This window comes from Gopherus evgoodei, chromosome 10 (genome assembly GCF_007399415.2).
Source record: "Gopherus evgoodei ecotype Sinaloan lineage chromosome 10, rGopEvg1_v1.p, whole genome shotgun sequence".
Taxonomy (NCBI): domain Eukaryota; kingdom Metazoa; phylum Chordata; order Testudines; family Testudinidae; genus Gopherus; species Gopherus evgoodei.
Genome location: NC_044331.1, coordinates 24,688,810 through 24,699,178, shown reverse-complemented (window position 1 = coordinate 24,699,178; position 10,369 = coordinate 24,688,810). Strand labels below are relative to the sequence as shown.

The window sequence follows — 10,369 nt, the reverse complement described above, 5'->3', positions numbered from 1 at the left end:
AGAGTCCTCACTGTCAGTTTGGATCTTAAGGAGTAACTTGACTGCCAAACGTGACATGCTGGCAAGACTTGTCAGCATGTTCTCAGCAGTTCAGGCTCCATTCCTGCAGACCGAAAGGGGAAGACATAGCGCGCAACACAAAAATTGTTGAAAGATGGCGCCAAATGTAGACGGAAGCAGAGGGACTTCTGGGATGCAAAGCAATGCATCACGGGGCGTTGGGACAGGACCCAGAATGCCCCGCACCCCCACCCCCTTGCCACAGCGCCAGAATGGGTAGAGGTGCTCTGTGGGATAGCTGCCCATAATGCACCGCTCCCAATGCCGCTGCAAGTGCCACAAGTGTGGCCACACCCGTGCACTTGCAGCTGTCAGTGTGAACAGATTGCAGCGCTTTCCCTACTGCACTCTACAAGGCTGGTTTAACTCAAAGCACTCTACATCTGCAAGTGTAGCCATTCCCTATGACAATTTGTATGAGGGAAATCTGACGGGAGGAAGATGCACACTGGTTATTAGAACAGGTGATAGCGAATCAGGACTTGGTTTCTATTCCATGCTTTGCCATTGCTGTATGATCCTGGGCTATTCACCTAAACCAAAAGTTTTGACTGTTGGGTGCATCAGTTAAACACCTAAATTCATATTTAAGCAGTCACATATGCAGCTTGATTTTTGAAGGTGTTGAAATTCAACAGCCCCCATTGATTTCAAAGGGTGGCCAACACCTACACCTGTGAAAATCAAGCTACATTATTTAGGAGCTGAACCTTAGGGCACGTCTTTACTAGCAACATTAAAGCCCTGCTGCGGAAGTGCTGTGTGGCAGCGTTTTAACGTGGCTGTGTAGTCGCGGCTATAAAAAAAACACCTCCAGGACGGAAATAGCTCTCAGGGCTGAGAGTAAAGCTCCCAGCACTGTTGCACTGTCTACACTGGCACTTTTTTCACACCCGAGTGAGAAAGTTGCAGCACTGTTAAGTGCCAATGTAGACAAGCCCTAAGGTATCCATGTTTGGAAATGTTGGTCTTAACTTCTCTGCACCTGAGCCTGCCCATTGGGGAAAGTGCTAGTCCTGTCTATGCTGCAGAACTTTACATTCACTTACACAAGCCTCACTCCAGCTGCCCAAAGCACTATTACAGAGACAAGGTGGGTGAGGTAATAGCTTTTATTGGACTAACTTCTGTTGGAGAGAGAGAGACAAGCTTTTGAGGTTCTACAGAGCTCTTCTTCAGGTCTGAGGGTTACTCTGAGCCTCACAACTAAATAAAAGGTGTAACAGATTGTTTAATACAAGTAGTTAGCACACATTCTAAGGGACCCTTCAAGGTGAATTGGCCTGTTATCACCTCTGCAGTCCTAGAACAAAAAGAGGGGGTTAGTGGGTTACAGATTGTTTTAATAAGGCATAAATCCAGTATCTCTGTTCAGTCTGTGATTTTTAGTGTCTAGCAAAGTTATAAATTTAAGCTCCCAGGCTCATCTTTTGAAAGTGTTGTGCAGGTTTCCTTTGAGGAGAAAGACTGCTAGGTCAGACAGTGATGGTTGTATGGTTTATTACAATGCTCTGTAACCCAGTGATCCCCTGTCAAGGCTGATTCCCTACTCTGGCACTTCGAGCGTAGAAGGTGGGAGCCCGCAAGGATTCTAAAAATTAATACTGGCCACTCCAGGCTTGTATTAAACTCCCAAGATTACAGGTATCACAGGGGTAGCCGTGTTAGTCTGGATCTGTAAAAGCAGCAAAGAATCCTGTGGCACCTTATAGACTAACAGACGTTTTGGAGCATGAGCTTTCGTGGGTGAATACCCACTTTGTCGGATGCAAGGTTACAGCTTTTCTCTGACCCTGGATGGGTAGATGCTGCCACCATCCAAGTGCAAAATCCCTTTGAGAACACAGGAGGGAGCACTTGGGAATTCCTACCTGTGGGGTACCCTCAAGCCCTTTCACGCCTCCCCTCCGAGGAACAGCTGAGAAAGAAAACAAAGGAAATCAGCTGTTGACACCAGCTAATTAAATAACAAGTGCACAAACCTCTTAGGACACAAAAATTCAATCCTGTTCTTAAAAAAGGTACATTTTATTAAAAACAAAAAGAAAGAAAATACATCTGGAAACTTAGGCTATTGCTAGATTTAAAAAGAGAAAATACAAAAATTAAGAGGGAAGAATAGCTTTCTTGAGGTCAAGCTTAAAGGTTACAAGCAAAAACAAAAGCACCTGGGGTTAGCAGAGAGGAATCCATAAGCAATAAAGTAATACAAGAGATAAACCTAATTGTGTCTTCCTAGATATTTCCTGATCTACTTACATATCTGGGGTTTCAAACGAGTAGTTTCTAGGTATGATCTGACGATTTTTCATACCTGGCCCAAGCTCTTACAGCAGGGATTGGCAACTTTTGGCACATGGCCCATCAGGGAAATCCGCTGAGAGGCCGGGCCAGTTTGTTTACCTGCAGCATCTGCAGGTTTGGCCCACTGCAGCTCCCACTGCCCGTGGTTCACTGTTTCAAGCCAACGGGGCTGTGGGAAGCAGCACACGCCGAGGGATGTGCTGGCCGCATGCCAAAGGTTGCGGATCTCTGTCTTACAGCATAGCTGCTCACCCCTGTCTCTCTGGGAGAACAACACAGACAAAGGAGAAGTTTTTTCCCAATTTAAAAAAGTTCTAGCCTTCCCATTGGCTCTTTGGTCAGGTGCCTACTCCCTATGGACTTTTTAATCCTTTATAGGTAAAGCAAGTAGACAACAACTACTAAGAAGAATTTTATAGCTAACTGGCTAAGTGGGTGTCCATAAAAGGGAGCTCCTCCCTCCTCCATTTATCACACCCCTTCTTTTTGTCCAACAACTGCAGAGGTGTTAGTGAGCCACTCAGCCTTGAATGGTCCCTTAGTTTAGCATAAGCAGTTAGCACATAGTCTATCTGTTCCAACTCCCATTTAGCTGTGGCACTGGGAGTATTTTCCCAGGACCTGAATTGTTCTGTGGCTGTGAAAGCTTGTCTCTCTCACCAACCGAAGTTACCTCACTTAAGGCTTGTCTGCACTGGCACTTTCCAGCGCTGCAACTTTCTGGCTCGGGGTGTGAAAACACACCCTCCTGAGCACTGGACCTTTCAGTGTTGTAAAGTGCCAGTGCAGACAGCCATGCTCTCAGCGCTGGTAGTTATTCCCCTCCTGCAGGTGGTTTTTTATACACCGCTGCGCCGCAACCACACAAGCTGCCACAGCAGCGCTTTTAACATTGCTATTGAAGATGTGCCCTTAGGGTTGCTGACACCACTGCCCTGGAGTCTCCAGGAATTAAAGAATAATATTCAATTAAATGTTATGTCCTGTGATGAAATCTGCAGGAATACCTCCAACCAGCATTGACAACCCTACCCACCTTGTCTCTCTAATAGCCTGGGCCCGACGGGGCTACCTCCACTGCACACAAAGCCCAATAACCATTTCAGAAACAGCCCGCATTGCTGACAAGTCTCTCGCAGACGCTGCAGCAAGGCGGGGGTGTGCCTGGGAGAGGCGGGAAGCCCTTACCTAGCAGGCCTGCCCTGGGGACCCTCGCTGGCTGCCGGCCCTGCCGGGGGAGCCCGCTCTCTGCTCCTGCGGCTCAGTGTGTGGGAGGGAGCCTGTGTGCAGCCCCAGGCTCCACCCGGGGCGGGTTTGCTACCCAAGTCCCGGGCCTTGGCTGGGCTCGGCCTCTGCGGCCGGTCGGGAGCAGGGACAGCAAGTTCCTGCCGCTGCGGGGCCACCTCTAGCGCAGGAGGCCGGCGGCGGCCGGTCCGCAGCCAAGGCGGGGTCAGGCCAGGGTGCAGCCGCTCCAGGGCCGGCATAAAACGTCGCTGCACTTTCTTCTTCCGCGCCCCGTCCCCTCCTCCTGGGTTCCCGCGCCCCGCCTTGGGCCCGGGGAGCCGCCGCAGGTAAGGCTCGCTGTGCCCGTGGGCTGCCCTCAGCATCCGAGCTGGGAGCCGCTCCGCTTGCGCGCGCGCGCGCGTTGTCTCCTCCAGGGAGATTCCGCAGCTGCTACGTGTTCAAGCCGCTTTGGGGACCTGCGAGCCTCTGCCTCCAGCAGCAAGAGCCTGCGCCGCTAGCGGGACAGCTCTGCACACTGTGCCAGACCGACAGGGTTAGAGAGGGGGGGGACCATCTTCTGACTAAAGTTTGTTTGTTTTCGTCCCTGCCTCCCATGTTCAGAACTGTAAGACATCTAGGAAATCTGTGAATATTTTATGGGGGGAGTTGCATCGTTCTCAATAGGAGGACGTTTTACTGAGACTGAAAGTGCTTTGGCTTTGGGCAGGGACTGTCTTTTTATATATACATCTCCACCCCATATAATGTGACCTGATATAACACAAATTCGGATATAACGCGGTAAAGCAGGGGGGGCGGGGCTGCGTGCTCCAGCTAATGAAATTAAGTTAGATATAACCCAGTTTCACCTATAACGCGGTAAGATTTTTTTGGCTCCTGAGTACAGCAGTACATTGGGGTAGAGATGTATTTATACAGTGCCTAGATCCCTAGCTGTGTCCTCTCTGCAGTTAGGCACTAATAATGAGAATAATAATAATTACATTTCTCATTATTAGGGGCATATCACAGGCTTTTGCTTCCCAAAGCATTTTTGGGAGGGTAGGAAAGTTCCCTGAGTTTCTGGTAGGTATGAGATTTTTTTGTGCTATTATTTTGTTTTTGTTTGTTTGGTGGGTTGTTTTTTTTTCTACCTCTGTGTGGATAAGAAGAGCTTTGCTCTTGATATCTCTGATCATTATGATTTGCAGCATGTTTTTAGATCTTTAATCTGCTATATAAATCAGATTTTCTAAGCTGCAGATCTTGATTGCATTATGCGCTTTTTTACTCAGTCCTTACTTGAGCAAAACCTCATGGCAGTCAATGGGAGTTTTGTCAAAGTAAAGACTGTAAAAACTGAGTAAGGACCTCAGGATTTAGACCTACGTGAATGTAGGGTAAATACCATAATTTATATCATTTTGTAATATTTAGATTTGGATGCCTGAAGTTAGACATCTAGATTGGGATGTAGGGGATTTAGATTCATATCTTCTATTAATTTTAGTGGAGGATAGGTGTCTAAATCCACTAGACTACTTTGAAAAATCTCTTCTCCAATCCAAATGAGGACTTTTATATTTAGGTAAATGAACTTTGTACACACAGGTTTGAAAGTATTGTACAGTACTACCATTTTATTATTTTCACGTTATAATCCTATGCTATTCAATTTGAAATAGCTGATTGTTGATTCCCATTCCCCTTTAAACTGGTCTGGTTCTGTGTTGCTCTTATTGAGAATTTGCTCTATGAGATTTACTCTGATCAGCGTGAACTCTTGTGGTGTTACTGCATTGATTCATCAGTGCTGTCAGGATACTTTTTTAACCAGTGTTAGCAATAGTAACAGAATCCTGTGGCACCTTATAGACTAACAGACGTTTTGGAGCATGAGCTTTCGTGGGTGAATACCCACTTCCTCAGATGCATGTAATGGAAATATCCAGGGGCAGGTATATATATGTGTGCTAGCAAGCAAGCTAGAGATAACGAGGTCAGTTCAATCAGGGAGGATGAGGCCCTGTTCTAGCAGTTGAGGTGTGAAAACCAAGAGAGGAGAAACTGGTTCTGTAATTGGCAAGCCATTCACAGTCTTTGTTCAGTCCTGAGCTGATGGTGTCAAATTTGCAGATGAACTGAAGCTCAGCAGTTTCTCTTTGAAGTCTGGTCTTGAAGTTTTTTTGCTGCAGGATGGCCACCTTAAGGTCTGCTATAGTGTGGCCAGGGAGGTTGAAGTGCTCTCCTACAGGTTTTTGTATATTGCCATTCCTAATGTCTGATTTGTGTCCATTTATCCTTTTCTGTAGAGACTGTCCAGTTTGGCCGATGTACATAGCAGAGGGGCATTGCTGGCATATGATGGCGTATATTACATTGGTGGATGTGCAGGTGAATGAACCAGTGATGGTGTGGCTGATCTGGTTAGGTCCTGTGATGGTGTCGCTGGTGTAGATATGTGGGCAGAGTTGGCATCGAGGTTTGTTGCATGGATTGGTTCCTGAGCAAGAGTTATTATGGTGTGGTGTGCAGTTACTGGTGAGAATATGTTTCAGGTTGGCAGGTTGTCTGTGGGCAAGGATTGGCCTGCCACCCAAGGCCTGTGAAAGTGTGGGATCATTGTCCAGGATGGGTTGTAGATCCTTGATGATGCGTTGGAGGGGTTTTAGCTGGGGGCTGTATGTGATGGCCAGTGGAGTCCTGTTGGTTTCTCTCTTGGGTTTGTCTTGCAGTAGGAGGCTTCTGAGCATCATCAAGGATCTACAACCCATCCTGGACAATGATCCCACACTTTCACAGGCCTTGGGTGGCAGGCCAATCCTTGCCCACAGACAACCTGCCAACCTGAAACATATTCTCACCAGTAACTGCACACCACACCATAATAACTCTTGCTCAGGAACCAATCCATGCAACAAACCTCGATGCCAACTCTGCCCACATATCTACACCAGCGACACCATCACAGGACCTAACCAGATCAGCCACACCATCACTGGTTCATTCACCTGCACATCCACCAATGTAATATACGCCATCATATGCCAGCAATGCCCCTCTGCTATGTACATCGGCCAAACTGGACAGTCTCTACGGAAAAGGATAAATGGACACAAATCAGACATTAGGAATGGCAATATACAAAAACCTGTAGGAGAGCACTTCAACCTCCCTGGCCACACTATAGCAGACCTTAAGGTGGCCATCCTGCAGCAAAAAAACTTCAGGACCAGACTTCAAAGAGAAACTGCTGAGCTTCAGTTCATCTGCAAATTTGACACCATCAGCTCAGGATTGAACAAAGACTGTGAATGGCTTGCCAATTACAGAACCAGTTTCTCCTCTCTTGGTTTTCACACCTCAACTGCTAGAACAGGGCCTCATCCTCCCTGATTGAACTGACCTCGTTATCTCTAGCTTGCTTGCTAGCACACATATATATACCTGCCCCTGGATATTTCCATTACATGCATCTGAGGAAGTGGGTATTCACCCACGAAAGCTCATGCTCCAAAACGTCTGTTAGTCTATAAGGTGCCACAGGATTCTTTGCTGCTTTTACAGATCCAGACTAACACGGCTACCCTCTGATACTTAATAGTAACAGAGCGTTTATAACCATTTTGTAAAGTTTTGACATGCCAATTTGCTACCAATGTGATATTTAGGAACTTTAATAGCACAGACATTCATTGTAGTGTATTACTTCTGCCCGAAAAGTTTTCTAGTTAATATGAGCATATTCGATTACACTAGTAGGCCTTTCTAGTGAAGTTTTTTTCCCCTTGACACAACACCTTCACTATAAGCAGGTGCTCACTGTAACCAGTATTGCAATCTGCACATTCAGTGCACTGAATCAATTTTGAACTTTCTTTCTACCTCACTCTAAACAGAGTTTCTTTGTATCGGAGCTGCTTACAAATAGTTTTCAAAGTATGTGTAACTCACTGGTAAATGTTTACACTAAACAGTTGTATGCCATATAACAAAGAATAGTACAGGGAAGTCATCTATTTAATATTGCAGAAGATACACAAAGGTGGGTGAATAGCAAAATGAAAATGTAAGGGGAATTTTGGGGTTGCAAAGCTTCAGTAAGATACATTAATTACATTACTAATCGGAGGTGATTATACCACTAATTAGAGGCCATAGAATAGCTATGGAAAATGCTTATTTGTTTTGTTTCCTTTCTGTAACTGATTCCAGTTTTGTTTATTGTTTCAACATTACTGGGTATTGTGTAGCAGAACCCAAAACATCACCTATTTGATCAGCAGGTTTTTATGCTAAATAAGTCCAAGGTCACCTAAGGGAGAAAAACTCTGACTACCTTAAAGCGTAGTTGGCTGTGCACTGTTCGTCAATTTGTTCATGAGACTTTGTGGAGTTTTATTTTCTCAGATTCCCCACTTCTTCTTGACTTCTAGTTGGATTCTAAGACTTTCTTTTCACTTTAAGTATCAAAGGGGTAGCCGTGTTAGTCTGGATCTGTAAAAGCAGCAAAGAGTCCTGTGGCACCTTATAGACTAACAGATGTATTGGAGCATGAGCTTTCATGGGTGAATACCCACTTCATTGGATGCATGTCATGGGTATTCACCCATGAAAGCTCATGCTCCAATACGTCTGTTAGTGTATAAGGTGCCACAGGACTCTTTGCTGCCTTTTCACTTTAAAACAACCTAATTGCAGACATGCTTTGCAGGCTTAATTGTGGCTAATGCATTTTAGAATCCCAGGATTCCTCATTAAAATGAAATTCTACCAAAGATAACATAGATTAAACATGACTCCATGCTTCAGTCCATGGGCTGACATGGCTTGGGTAATAATAGTAATACTGAGCACTTCAATAGTGTTTGTCTTTCCACAGCACTTTACAAACAGTGGCCCTCATCCTGCAATCATCTCCATATTGGCAGATCCGTTTGCCCATACATAGTCCCATTGAAGTCAAGGGGGCTTTGCATGGGTGCAAGGGTCTGCCCACACAACAGATATAATAAGCAGCAGATTCAGTGGAGCTGCTTGTCTGCAGACTCAGACAGACAGCTCTGTTCACATTAGGAACAGTTAACATTCAGAAACCCATTGTACTTGTAAAGATGGCTATCAAATTAGTATGAAATCTGGATCCAGTTGTAGTCAATGTGAGTGGGCCTTCTTAAAGAATCAATGTTTTCATTCTGCAGGAAGAGATGGGCCTGGCGCATCAGAGAAGATTTCCTATTGCCACTGTTGAATGGATTTTGCAAAGCCTGATTAAAGTTTTTCAGCAAGCTATTTCAGCACATAAATAACTTGTATGGAGTCCCATACATGAAGGCTTCCATGACATTACTCATTTAAGAATTACCAAACGTTCATACCCCTGTGAGAATTTACACTCCTTTACTAGAAAAGAATATTTTCTGTAGCTACTTCATGCTGTTGCTGTAGATGTTAAAAAGCACTCAAATGAAACAATGATGGAGATAGTAAATAACTTGATAGAAAATAATTTATGTTTGTGGTTCCATGACCATATAGTTTGTAGTTCCATAAATAAATGAGTAAAATACAGAATCCCTGAAAATTCTCATTAAAATCAGCAAGTCTCTTTTATTAGCTTACAAAAAATATAAGTTTGATGGCTGTATAAATGTTTAGCTAAGAGGATAATTTCTGTGAAGCCTTCATTGTCTAGGGAAAAGGTGGTCAAAATTTATACTGTGTCTCACACACACTTTGATTTTGCATTTACTTTTTTTCAGTAAGTTTAAAATGATATAATTTATAAAATAACATGACCACCTCAAAGAGGTGAAGATTATTCTACTGTATACCATGCTAGTGTGTTAAGTACACGTGTTCTGAGTAGCTGCTGTTTTCACTGCCCCATTTTCCAATTTAGGTCTAACATAAACTATTTTAATTAATATTGTGTCACCAAAAGGGTTTGAAATGGCCAATTGAATTCTACCAAGATAGAGTCTTTTGATGAAAACATACTTTTATTGATTGTAGAAGAAAAAAATCATTCTTAAAATGAAATCCACCAAAAAATCATATCCCTCAGAGAAAATTTCTGAGTGGCAGGCTGAGATTAACATCATAAAATTGAATTTGTGCTGCAAACCTTTGATGTAATCAGCAGCTGGGAGATGGTGTTGCCCTTACTGTGCTCCTTCTGATTGTGGTGAATGACTGTGTGGAATGAAATAAGTGTTTCTTGTGTCACTCGTTCCAGAAATACAAACAAGGTATTACTAGGTGGTTCTTGCTAGTTAAAACGGGTTTTATTGATTCCGGGTCCCAGTCTCTTGCTCCTTTGGACTGCAGGGGCAGTACATTCATATCCCAGGGGAGAGCTGTATGTCACTCAACAGTGACTCCTCTGGCCGATTAAGGAGTAGCATTGACAGATCCCAAGAGGAGTCCCATTAAGTTTTACGATAGAAGTATAGTGGCAGCCAGGCTGGGCCTGAAGGAGGAATATGAAGGGAGGAGGCATTTTAAAGCAGAACTGCATAATATATGTAAGATCCTTAGGGTCCTGGCAGGAATATAGAGGAACATTAGAAGTGAGGATGTGGGGTCGATATGTTCAGGGTTGGAATAATTAACCCAACACACCCTACCCTGATGTTTAGAGTTTGCTAAACAAGGAAAACATACTTATGCCTTCATACACCCTTAGGCCATGTCCCCTCCACTTAAAGGAGCCATTCAGTTGTGCACTCTCCACTGTGTATTGTATTTAATAACGTAGGAATATAGGACTGGAAGAGAC

The 10,369-nt window shown here is 44.3% G+C and overlaps 1 protein-coding gene across 1 annotated transcript in view; it reads left to right on the top strand.

Annotated features, from left to right (window-relative positions):
* The first annotated feature begins 3,839 nt into the window (after positions 1-3,839).
* WDR72 (WD repeat domain 72) overlaps positions 3,840-10,369 on the top strand; it is a 196,178-nt gene continuing 189,648 nt past the window's right edge. Inside the window, exon 1 of the mRNA XM_030579063.1 lies at positions 3,840-3,935. The gene's annotated coding sequence lies outside the window, so the exon portion shown is untranslated. The remainder of the gene's footprint in view (positions 3,936-10,369) is intronic.